At 43.2% G+C, this 10905-nt stretch overlaps 1 pseudogene; it reads left to right on the forward strand.

Moving 5' to 3' along the window:
* Nucleotides 1–272: 272 nt before the first annotated feature.
* LOC110569849 lies at nt 273–10333 on the forward strand (annotated as a pseudogene).
* Nucleotides 10334–10905: the final 572 nt, after the last annotated feature.

Raw genomic sequence — 10905 nt, forward strand, 5'->3', positions numbered from 1 at the left:
CCCTAAGATCTCACACTGAAAACCACTGGTATTGTTCCTTGGCTGTAAATAACACCGGGGCCTCTTCCTCCAGGGGATTCATGCCTTCAGCTCCTACATCTCAACTTCTTATTTGAATCTTAGAAAGAAGGAAAACAAACTTTATTTTTATAAAAGATAAGAATTTCTTAACATTCTATCAAGTTCTGTTTGTTCAAAACAGTAGAGAGTGGCAAGGAACGGTCTTTTGAGGCCCTTTTCCACTTCCCAGAGATCACCACTGTGACCGTATGATGTGCACTCTCCAGAAAGAAAAGGCGGCTTCTCCGAGTCTTGAATGTGCTAATTTGCATCAGGACTTTGCAAAAGGTGGGGATGCAGAGATCTCTAAACACTTTGGAGCATGAGTCCTATCTCTCCCTGATAAGTATCTGCAGAATCAATGTTCCATGGATTACTCTCTGGGCCATGCTGAACCATGTAACATACACACATATGGGATTTCCAAGTGCATAGAGATTACTTCTATCCCACATCTTGTCAAATAGCACTTGGCATCTTTTCAATCCCTTCTCGGTTCCTTCTTCTATTACAATAACTTGAAAATTTTATTTCACAGATAGCTTTCCATTAAGGCACTGGATGCAATTCAACTTTAGTCAATTCATGTGAGATTTGGATGGCTGAGAAGAGAAAAATCTTGCAGGGTGGTGGCTGATAGTTTCGAACGTTCGCGAATTCTTGCAGTGGCCATGTTCCACCCATCACCATTTATATACCAGCTGTGTGGGGAGAAGGGTATGAAATCTAGATGCTTATTTCAAAGTGTGCTGGCCTTCCTAATTTCTGGATCTCAGTTAATCTGGAAGATTATGGCAGACTCCCCAGACTTCTACTCCTCTGGCCCTTCCAATGATGGTGTGAGCATCTAATTCCCTATACAAAACAACTTCGTTGGCCTAACTCCAGTGGTAGCCATTTCCAGCAGCACTGGTACCATTTCTCAAATACCCATTTCAGATGATTTCAACTTTTATTATCTAGTCTTTCTTTCCTGGCAAATTCAAGTTACTGTGTCTAGCAATAAATACTTCAGGTGACACATTTCAAATTGCTAAGAAAAGCAAAATATAACTATAATCAAGCTTTGGTATAGTCCAAAATCAGCTGATATCGTGATTTCTTTACATCATGAAAATATTTCTTCTGTCCTTTAAAACTATTTTTGTCCTGATCCAGATGATGTCCCAAGTACCAGGCAGATGAGTTGGCATACCACCACCCATAAAAGGCTGAGATCAGCTCAGTGAAAATCCCCAATGTAAAGCATAGTTCTTTAAAATATGGTTGGGGGGCACCTGGCTGGCTCAGCGGGTAGGACGTGTGACTCTCAACCTCAGGGTCCGGAGTTCAAGCCCTCTTGGGCATGGAGCCTACTTAAAAAAATAAGAAAATATGGTTGGAATTACATCTAACCTTGTCTGTTACATCAAAAGGTAAAGCAAATGATGCGTTCTAAATTGGCAAACTTTTTTCTGCGAATTATTAGGTTTTTCTTCCTCCCCTTGAAAAATAAATGCACAGGTAATACCAACATGTTTAAAGCTTCCATCATAGGGGTGCCTGGGTGGTTCAGTTGGTTAAGTGTCTGCCTTCGGCTCAGGTCATGATCCCAGGATCCTGGGATCGAGTCCACGTGCATCTAAAGTAGACCATGTTTCTAATTCAGGGCAAACTGTTAGTCTCATGGAAATAAGTAAATAGAAAAACCACTAATTAAAAAATTAACCTAACATTTGCCTGGGCTTTCTTAGAACTAGAAAGAATCCCCTACGATTAACAGCGATCCAATCAATTTGGAGTATGTTGAAGTTCCCACATCCTTCTGAAGAAAATATAGTAACACATGCTAATACTAAAGAGATTGAAGATTGTTCTCCTAAACTATCTATCATTCAATAAATATGTCCCGCATCAGGCTTCCTGCTCAGCGGGGAGCCTGCTTCTCCCTCCCCCTCTGCCACTCCCCCTGTTTGTGCACTCTCTCTCTCTCTCATTCTCACTCTCTCAAATAAAGAAGTGAAATCTTAAAAAAAAAAAAAAAAAAGCTTCCACCATAGAAAACATTCTATTTAAAAATGAAAATATGCGGGGCGTCTGGGTGGCTCAGTCGTTAGGCGCCTGCCTTCGGCTCAGGTCATGATCCCAGGGTCCTGGGATCGAGCCCCGCATCGGGCTCCCTGCTCAGCGGGAAGCCTGCTTCTCCCTCTCCCACTCCCCCTGCTTGTGTTCCCTCTCTCACTGTGTCTCTGTCAAATAAATAAATAAAATCTTAAAAAAAAAATGAAAATATGCTTCCCTAGGATCAGGTGTACAATCAAATTAGTGCTGTCGGTCTTGGCCTTGATGGTTCTCAACTTCTCTTGACTTTGCTGGTCTCTATCACTTAGGTCTCAGCATGCCTACAAGGCAAATTTAAGATGTCTACAGAATAAATTATGAACTTAAAGTAAGATACTGGAAATCTTAGCTCTTTTCATCCATCCATGTGGATGGGCTGCTTTGTCAAAATATTTATATATACTTCAATTAAGCAGATATCAAGTAGTGAATATAATGATTATTTATATTGAAATACTAATCTGTAGGTGTATCATTAGGTTTTCAACTGCCACATCATTTCTTAGAATAGCACAATTTACTCTACAGAATTGAATGTCTTATGATGTGACTTAAGGATTGTCACATTAATTATAGGCAACTGAATATAGAAGACATTCAACTAAAATTTTGAGGATATATGAGTTTAGAAAGAATCAAAGTTTGCTCGACTAATAATTATACACTTTGTTAAATTTAAAGCAGATGAAGTTTTAGCAAAACATGTTCTAACTACAGAAGGATTCCCCTGCACAAAAGAATTACCACCTTGTATATGATTAAAGGTTATCTGTCTTAAAAGAGCAGGCCAGGACTCTTGTTCTACACAATCTTCTTCAGTAAAATCAGAAGACATTATCTCAAAGACACAATTATTTGAACAGCTGGTTTGCTTTACTGCAAATCGTGACTGAACTTAATACCATTATCAATATAAAATGTTATTGTGGCATTAAACTACAGTTATATAGGATGGGCCCATTGTGGGGAGAAGTTGGGTGAGGGGACCCTATAGGATTTCATGGGACTCTATGAACTATTTTGCTACTTCCTGTGACTCTACGGTTATTCCAAAATAAAAGCATTTGAAAAATGGTCCCAGGGGCGCCTGGGTGGCTCAGTCGTTAAGCGTCTGCCTTTGGCTCAGGTCATGGTCCCAGGGTCCTGGGATCGAGCCCCACATCGGGCTCCCTGCTCGGCGGGGAGTCTGTTTCTCCCTCTCCCACTCCCCTGCTTGTGTTCCCCTCTCTCGCTGTCTCTCTCTGTCAAATAAATAAATAAAATCTTAAAAACTAAATAAATAAAAAATGGTCCCAATGGTTTGCAAAGACATCAGTTTATGTTAGGTACCCAGACCGTAACCCTGCTCTCCAAAGTGATTCACTGAATGCTGCATGCAGACGGGATCTTCAAGTTTTCACAATGTGGCTACAAACCCTCATTTTGAAAAGAATGCTCTGTAATGCTGACTTTCGAAAATCTGAATTAGACCCAAGTGAACTTCATGTTTTTGTTTTTAAAGATTTTATTTATTTATTTGACAGAGAGAGAGAGAGAGAGACACACACAGCGAGAGAGGGAACACAAGCAGGGGGAGTGGGAGAGGGCGAAGCAGGCTTCCCGCCGAGCAGGGAGCCCGATGTGGGGCTCGATCCCAGGACCTTGGGATCATGACCCGAGCCGAAGGCAGACGCTTAACGACTGAGCCACCCAGGTGCCCCATGTCTTCTGCCCATTTCTTAACTAGATTTTTTTTGGGGTGGTATTGAGTTTGATAAGTTATTTTAAAAAGACTTTTAATTTATTTGACAGAGAGAGCCACAGCGAGAGAGGGAACACAAGCAGGGGGAGTGGGAGAGGGAGAAGCAGGCTTCCCGCAGAGCTGGGAGCCCGATGCGGGGCTCGATCCCAGGATCCTGGGATCATGACTTGAGTTGAAGGCAGACGCTTAACGACTGAGCCACCCAGGCGCCCCTGAACTTCATGTTAATACAATGGAATCATAAAAATTTTCACTCCAATTTTTAGACCTAATTATGGAAATTTCCTCAGCAACATACCAAAAGTAACTATTTCATTCCTCCTTTGTCATTCCTAAGAGTTTTTTAAAACTCTGCTCCCAATCCAACCGCTAACAGTATCGTCACTACGATGGCACTCCTCTTACCATAGAGAAGTGTATCAGGGTAACATGCTGTACACCTTCAATTTAGTTTCATATTTCAAATATATTCCATTTAAAAATAAATAAATTTAAAAAGTTTACTTTTATTATTATTATTTTTAAAGATTTTATTTATTTATTTGACAGAGAGAGAGATAGCGAGAGCGGGAACACAAGCAGGGGGAGTGGGAGAGGGAGAAGCAGGCTCCTGGCCGAGCAGGGAGCCCGACGCAGGGCTCAATCCCAGGACCCTGAGATCATGACCTGAGCCGAAGGCAGTCGCTTAACCAATTGAGCCACCCAGGTGCCCCAACAGTTTACTTTTAAAAAAATATTTTATTTATTTACTTGACACAGAGAGAGAGAGAGAGAGAGACTGAGAGAGCACAAGCAGGGGGAGCAGCAGAGGGAGAGGGAGAAGCAGGCTCCCCGCTGAGCTAGGAGCCCAATGTGGGGCTCGATCCCAGGACCCCGAGACAGTGACCTGAGCTGAAGGCAGTTGCTTAACCGACTGAGCCACTCAGGCGCCCCCCCAAACAGTTTAGTTCTTTAAAAAAATTATGGCATTAAAATTTGCATGTATTTGTGCTGGTGGGGATGTGAATCTTTGTCACAGCCTCATTTCAAACTAAAGCCTGTAGTAATCACAACAGTATGGTATTGGCATAAATACAGACCCACAGATCAAGGTAACCGAACAGAGCACCCAGAAATAAACCCATGCACATATGGTCAATTAACACATGACAAGTGAGCCAATAATCAACAATGGGAAAAGGACAATCTCTTTAATAAATGGTATTGGGAAAACTGGACAGCTACATGCAAAAGAATGAAACTGGACCACCATCTTACACCATACACAAAAATTAACTGATAATGAATCAAAGACATGAATGTAAGATCTTTAACCATAAAACTACTAGATGAAAATAGGGGTAAGCTCCTTAATGTTGGTCTTGGAGAGGATTTTTTGGATCTGACACCAAAAGCAGAGATAACAACAACAAAAATAAAACACGTGGGACTACATTAGAAAAGGGAACCGTTGGGGCGCCTGGGTGGCTCCGTTGTTAAGCGTCTGCCTTTGGCTCAGGTCATGATCCCACGGTCCTGGGATCGAGCCCCGCATCAGCCTCCTGCTCTGCAGGAAGCCTGCTTCTCCCTCTCCCACTCCCCCTGCTTGTGTTCTCTCTCTCGTTGTCTCTCTCTCTGTCAAATAAATAAATAAAATCTTTAAAAAAAAAAAAGAAAGAAAAGGGAACCGTTGAGTCACCTGGGTGGCTCATTCAGCTAAGCATCTGACTTTTTTTTTTCTTTAAAGATTTTATTTATTTGACAGAGAGAGACACAGCGAGAGAGGGAACACAAGCAGGGGGGTGTGAGAGAGGGAGAAGCAGCGCGGAGCAGGGAGCCCGATGTGGGGCTCGATCCCACCACCCTGGGATCATGACCTGAGCTGAAGGCAGACACTTAACAACTGAGCCACCCAGGCGCCCCAGCATCTGATTCTTGATTTTGGCTCAGGTCATAATCTCAGGGTTCTGAGATCAAGCCCCATGTTAGGGCCCCACAGTGGGCGTGGAGCCTGCTTAAAATTCTCTCCCTCTCCCTCCGCGCCCCTCCTCCGTCTCTAAAAAAAAAGGGGGGGGGGAACCATCAACAAAATGAAAAGGCAACTTACTGAATGGAAGAAAACATTTGTAAATCGTATTTGATAAGTGGTTAATAACCAAAATATATAAAGAGTTCCTACAACTCAATAGCAAATAAACAATCCAACTTAAAAATGGGCAGAAGATCTAAAGAGACATTTTACCAAAAAATACATAAAAATGACCTCAGTACATGAAAAGATGCTCACCATCACTTATTATCAGGGAAATGCAAATCAAAACCACAAGGAGACATCACCTTACACCTGTCAGAATGGCTAGACTCAAAAATACAAGAAATAGCAGGTGTTGGCGAGGATGTGGAGAAAAGGGAGCCCTCGTGTGCTGTTGGTGGGAATGTAAATGGGTATAAGCACTGTGGACAACAGTATGGAGCTTGCTCAAAAGTTACTAAAATAGAACTACCATATATGTTTCAGCAACTCCACTTCTGGGCATTTATGCCAAGAAAATGAAAACACTAATTCTAAGAGCTATCTACACCTGCACGTTCATTGCAGCATTATTTACAAGAGCCAAGACATGGAAATAATCTTAGCATCCATCAACAGATGGATAAGGAAAATGTGATGTATATGTACAATGAAATATTATTCAGCCATAAAAAGGAGGAAATCTTCCCATTTGTAACAGCATGTATGAACCTTGAAGGCATTATACTAAATGAAGTCAGAGAAAGACAAATACTGTATGATCGCACCTGTATGTGGAATCATAAAAAAAAAAAAAAAAAAGCTCACATACAGAGATCCTATTGGTGGTTGTCCCAGGGGAAGGGAGCAAATGGGTGAGGGCAGAGAAACAGTACAAACTCCCACTTATAAAGTAAGTCATGAGTATGTCATGTACAGAATGGTGAGTACAGTTAACACTGTGTTGCATGTTTGAACGTTGCTAAGAGCAGATCTTAGTAACTGTCCTCATAAGAAAAAAAACAACTCTGTAATTACATATGGTGACATATGTTCACTAGACTTACTATAGTGATTATTTCACAGTGTATACAAATATCGAATCATTATGTTATATACCTGAAATATAATGTATGTCAATTACACCTCAAGAAAAACATCACATGTATTTGTGCATTTGGAGACACAAATATTTGTTCGTTCGTAGAGAAATATAGGCTTGATCTCTGTCTGCTTAGATATCTGCTTTTTTCCCAGAATCATTGCGTGTGCCCTGATAAATAAATTAAAAAAAAATTTTTTTTGAGACAGAGAGAATGAGAGAGAGAGAGAGAGCACATGAGACGGGGGAGGGTCAGAGGGAGAAGCAGGTTCCTTGCTGAGCAGGGAGCCCGATGCGGGACTCGATCCAGGGACTCCAGGATCATGACCTGAGCCGAAGGCAGTCGCTTAACCAACTGAGCCACCCAGGCGCCCCCCTGATAAAAATTCTTATAGACCATGCCTTACTTCCCCAATTGGAAAGTATTTCTTCCATACACTTGCATACACTCCCTCTCAGGGCGGTGAAATCAAAAGAACAAAGCAATGTGTGTGGCAGGTGCCAAGCATGTATTTGTGTGGATCTCAAATGCTAGCCTCATTGAAAATGTGTCTAATTTTTAGGGTCTTTTCAATTGTTTCACCCCCCAAAAAGTTTAGAATTCTAAACCATGGCTGAAGTCTATGGTTTTCAAAAACAGGCTAAAAAGGATTCTAATTATTTACAGAAGGAGGATTAGGGAAGCTTTGGCAGCAGATGACTTCACAACTGTGTTAAGACTATCCAATGGACTGCTTTTTCATGTTCCTAAGTTCGAGCTAACTCTCACGCATGGGTATTTTGACAAAAGCATCTGATGACTTCATCTCTGATCTCTAGGTCTCCTCGGAGGGAGCCCCATATCTCACCCCCAGCAGTGGGATGGGGCTGGCTCATCTATGCTCTAGAAACTTGATGAGAGTCCATTTTTGCCTCATCTGCTTTGAGCAGATGACCTTTGTCCTTGGTGTCGTCTGTAAGGATGTTGGCCCGGAGCATGATACCTAATGACTGGGTCTCCTAAGATTGCTGCACTTACGGAATTTCAGTTGATGGATGGATTGTTGTTTTATTCCTTTTATTGGCTTTTGAGACCAATGTGGACAACAGAGATTTACTCCCCAATCTTCGAAGGCACAGTGCTGTTCTACAGGATCGCCCCAGGCTGCAGGAGTCAGAATTTATGGCTGGGAGAACCCAGCAGTCAGCATTTTAACAAAGCCCCATAGGTACTTCTGATTTCCAGCCGAGGGTTAGAACCACTAGACCAGGCTAGCCCGTTTACTTTAAAATGTCCGAGCACTAGGATTTGGTCCTCCTGACACATCACCTCTTTCAGTTAAAGACCCGCCAGCTAGTGAAGTGCCCGCGGTCCTGTGCGCATAAAGCAACTGCCTCAACAATGTGGCTGTGCCAATTCTGTGGGAGTGGGGCTTATTCCTTGTGAGACTTTTAAGGGTATTGTCATTGGAACTGAGTCATAGATGTGGTTGAATCACATGCTCATCAAGACGTATTTGGTCTGAAGTACCCTTAAATTATTAGCTCTTTTCCAACTCGGACAAATTTTGTGTTTTTAGCACAAGAAGAATTCCAGTGAAGAGTACCCCTCTTTCTCCCCTTCGTCTCGTGTATACACGTGCACACACACACACACACGCTTTTTAATTTTAGCCTCAGAATTCGGGCTGACTTTTTGCTCACCAGATATTGGGGCTGCCATACACACACTATCTTTGGGCAATGAACAAGCTTTCCATGTGGAACAGTCTAGGTTTTCCCTCTCTTACAAGAAAACATAACTGAGTGTTTTGGCTAACTTGGGGCTGGGACTTCAGTCTTCTGGTAGGTAGATTTAAGCAACTTTTTTTTTTTTTGAAGATTTATTTACTTGAGAGGGAGCACACGTGAGAGCAGGGGAGAGGGGCAGAGAGAGTCTTAAGCACACTCCGTGCTGAGCATGGAGCCCAGTGTGGGGCTTGATGTCACGACCCTGAGATCAGGGTCTGAGCTGGAACCAAGAGTCGGACGCCTCACGGACTGTGCCACCCAGGCGCCCCTATGTGACATCTCTTTACTCCCTAGTTTCATCCCCTGAAGTATATACCACAGACGGAGCAACTTCGGACTAAAGAAAAACTCAACCCGTGTCCCCAGAGGTGTTTTATATACACATAGACACAGTGCACATTGCCTGGCAAATAAGAGATGCTTAATGAAGACCCGGTTGAATCAATGTCTACTATACTTGAGTTAACGAATGTAGTGGGTTAATGAGTGTTAATGGGAGGGGCGACAGGGTGCTGACAAAATCATATTTTATGAATGCACATTAAGACCACTGAGAGAGATTTTGTCCTAAGGGAAACAGAAGCTTGGTATACCAAGCCAGCTGCAGGTGGCTACTGGCCGCCAGAAACTCATTGAAGTGGACGATGAACGCAAACTTCATACCTTTTATGAGAAGTGTATTGGCTACAGAAGTTGCTGCTGATGCTCTGGGTGAAGAATGAAAGGGTTATGTGGTCCGAATCAGTGGTGGCAATGACAAAGAAGGCTTCCCCATGAAGCAGGGTGTCTTGACCCATGGCCGTGTCCACCTGCTGCTGATTAAGGGGCATTCCTGCTATAGACCAAGGAGGATGGGAGAGAGAAAGTGCAAATCTGTTCAGGGTTTCACTGTGGACGCCAATCTCAGTGTTCTCAACTTGGTCATTGTAGAAAAAGGGGAGAAGGATATTCCCGGACTCACTTTGCCTCGTCGCCTGGGGCCCAAAAGAGCCAGCAAAATCCGCAAACTTTTCATCTCTCTAAAGAAGATCATGTCCACCAGTATGCTGTGAGAAAGCCCCTGAACAAAGAAGGTAAGAAACCTAGAACCAAAGCGCCTACGATTCAGCGTCTTGTCACTCCACGTGTCCTCTAGCCCAAACATCGGCGTATTGCTTTGAAGAAGCAGCGCACTCGGAAAAATAAGGAAGACGCTGAAGAATATGCTAAACTTTTGGCCAAGAGAATGAAGGAGGCCAAAGAAAAACACCAGAAACAGATTGCTAAGAGACGGAGGCTGTCCTCTCTGAGAGCTCCTACCTCTAAGTCTGAGTCCAGTCAAAAATTAGATTTTCTAAGAGTGACAAATAAGATCAGACATCAAAAAAAAAGACCATGGAGAGTGGTCTGGAACCCAGGCCGTCCGCACGAACGGAACCACGCACAGTGTTTATCAGCTGCCAGCGCCCTTGTAGAGGATCACTCCTTCACGGAGAAAAACACGGAGGGAAAGAGTGTCCTGTGCCTCTTTGTTTTCTTTCTGGAGCATAAATGGCGGGAGAAATTTTTAAGTTATCAGAAATGGACATGAAGACACAGCTGAGAACTTGAGCTCCAGTGGGCATTCAGCAGTGGGCTCTCCACCTCCCTCGCCCTGACAGCCTCCTCTGCCACAAGTGGACACTTGTGAAGGGTCTGGAGGGTTCCCAAGAACATGTGGTCTGATAGAGCCTCCTAAGCGTCCCACAGGACTCATTTTCTACCTCTTCCGTAGTTCTACAACCCCTTGAGTTCAAGTTTATGGCAAAAAAGTCTATGGCTGGTGTGCCTGGGTGGCTCAGTCGTTAAGCGTCTACCTTCGGCTCAGATCGTGGTCCCAGGGATCGAGCCCCGCGTTGGGCTCCTTGCTCAGGGGGAAGCCTGCTTCTCCCTCTCCCACTCCCCCTGCTTGTGTTCCCTAGCTCACTGTCTCTCTCTGTCAAATAAATAAAATCTTAAAAAAAAAAGTCTATGGCTTCTGTTTGTGTTATATGTGAGGGTTTCTGTGATTTAACAGAGAACTTTTATTCTCCACGCAATTCTAACCTACTCCAGATTGCCTACCATATTACCATACCAGGGATTTTACTAATATTCTAGAATGCAAAGCTAAAGGAAGAGGTT

This window comes from Neomonachus schauinslandi, chromosome X (genome assembly GCF_002201575.2).
Source record: "Neomonachus schauinslandi chromosome X, ASM220157v2, whole genome shotgun sequence".
Taxonomy (NCBI): Eukaryota; Metazoa; Chordata; class Mammalia; order Carnivora; family Phocidae; genus Neomonachus; species Neomonachus schauinslandi.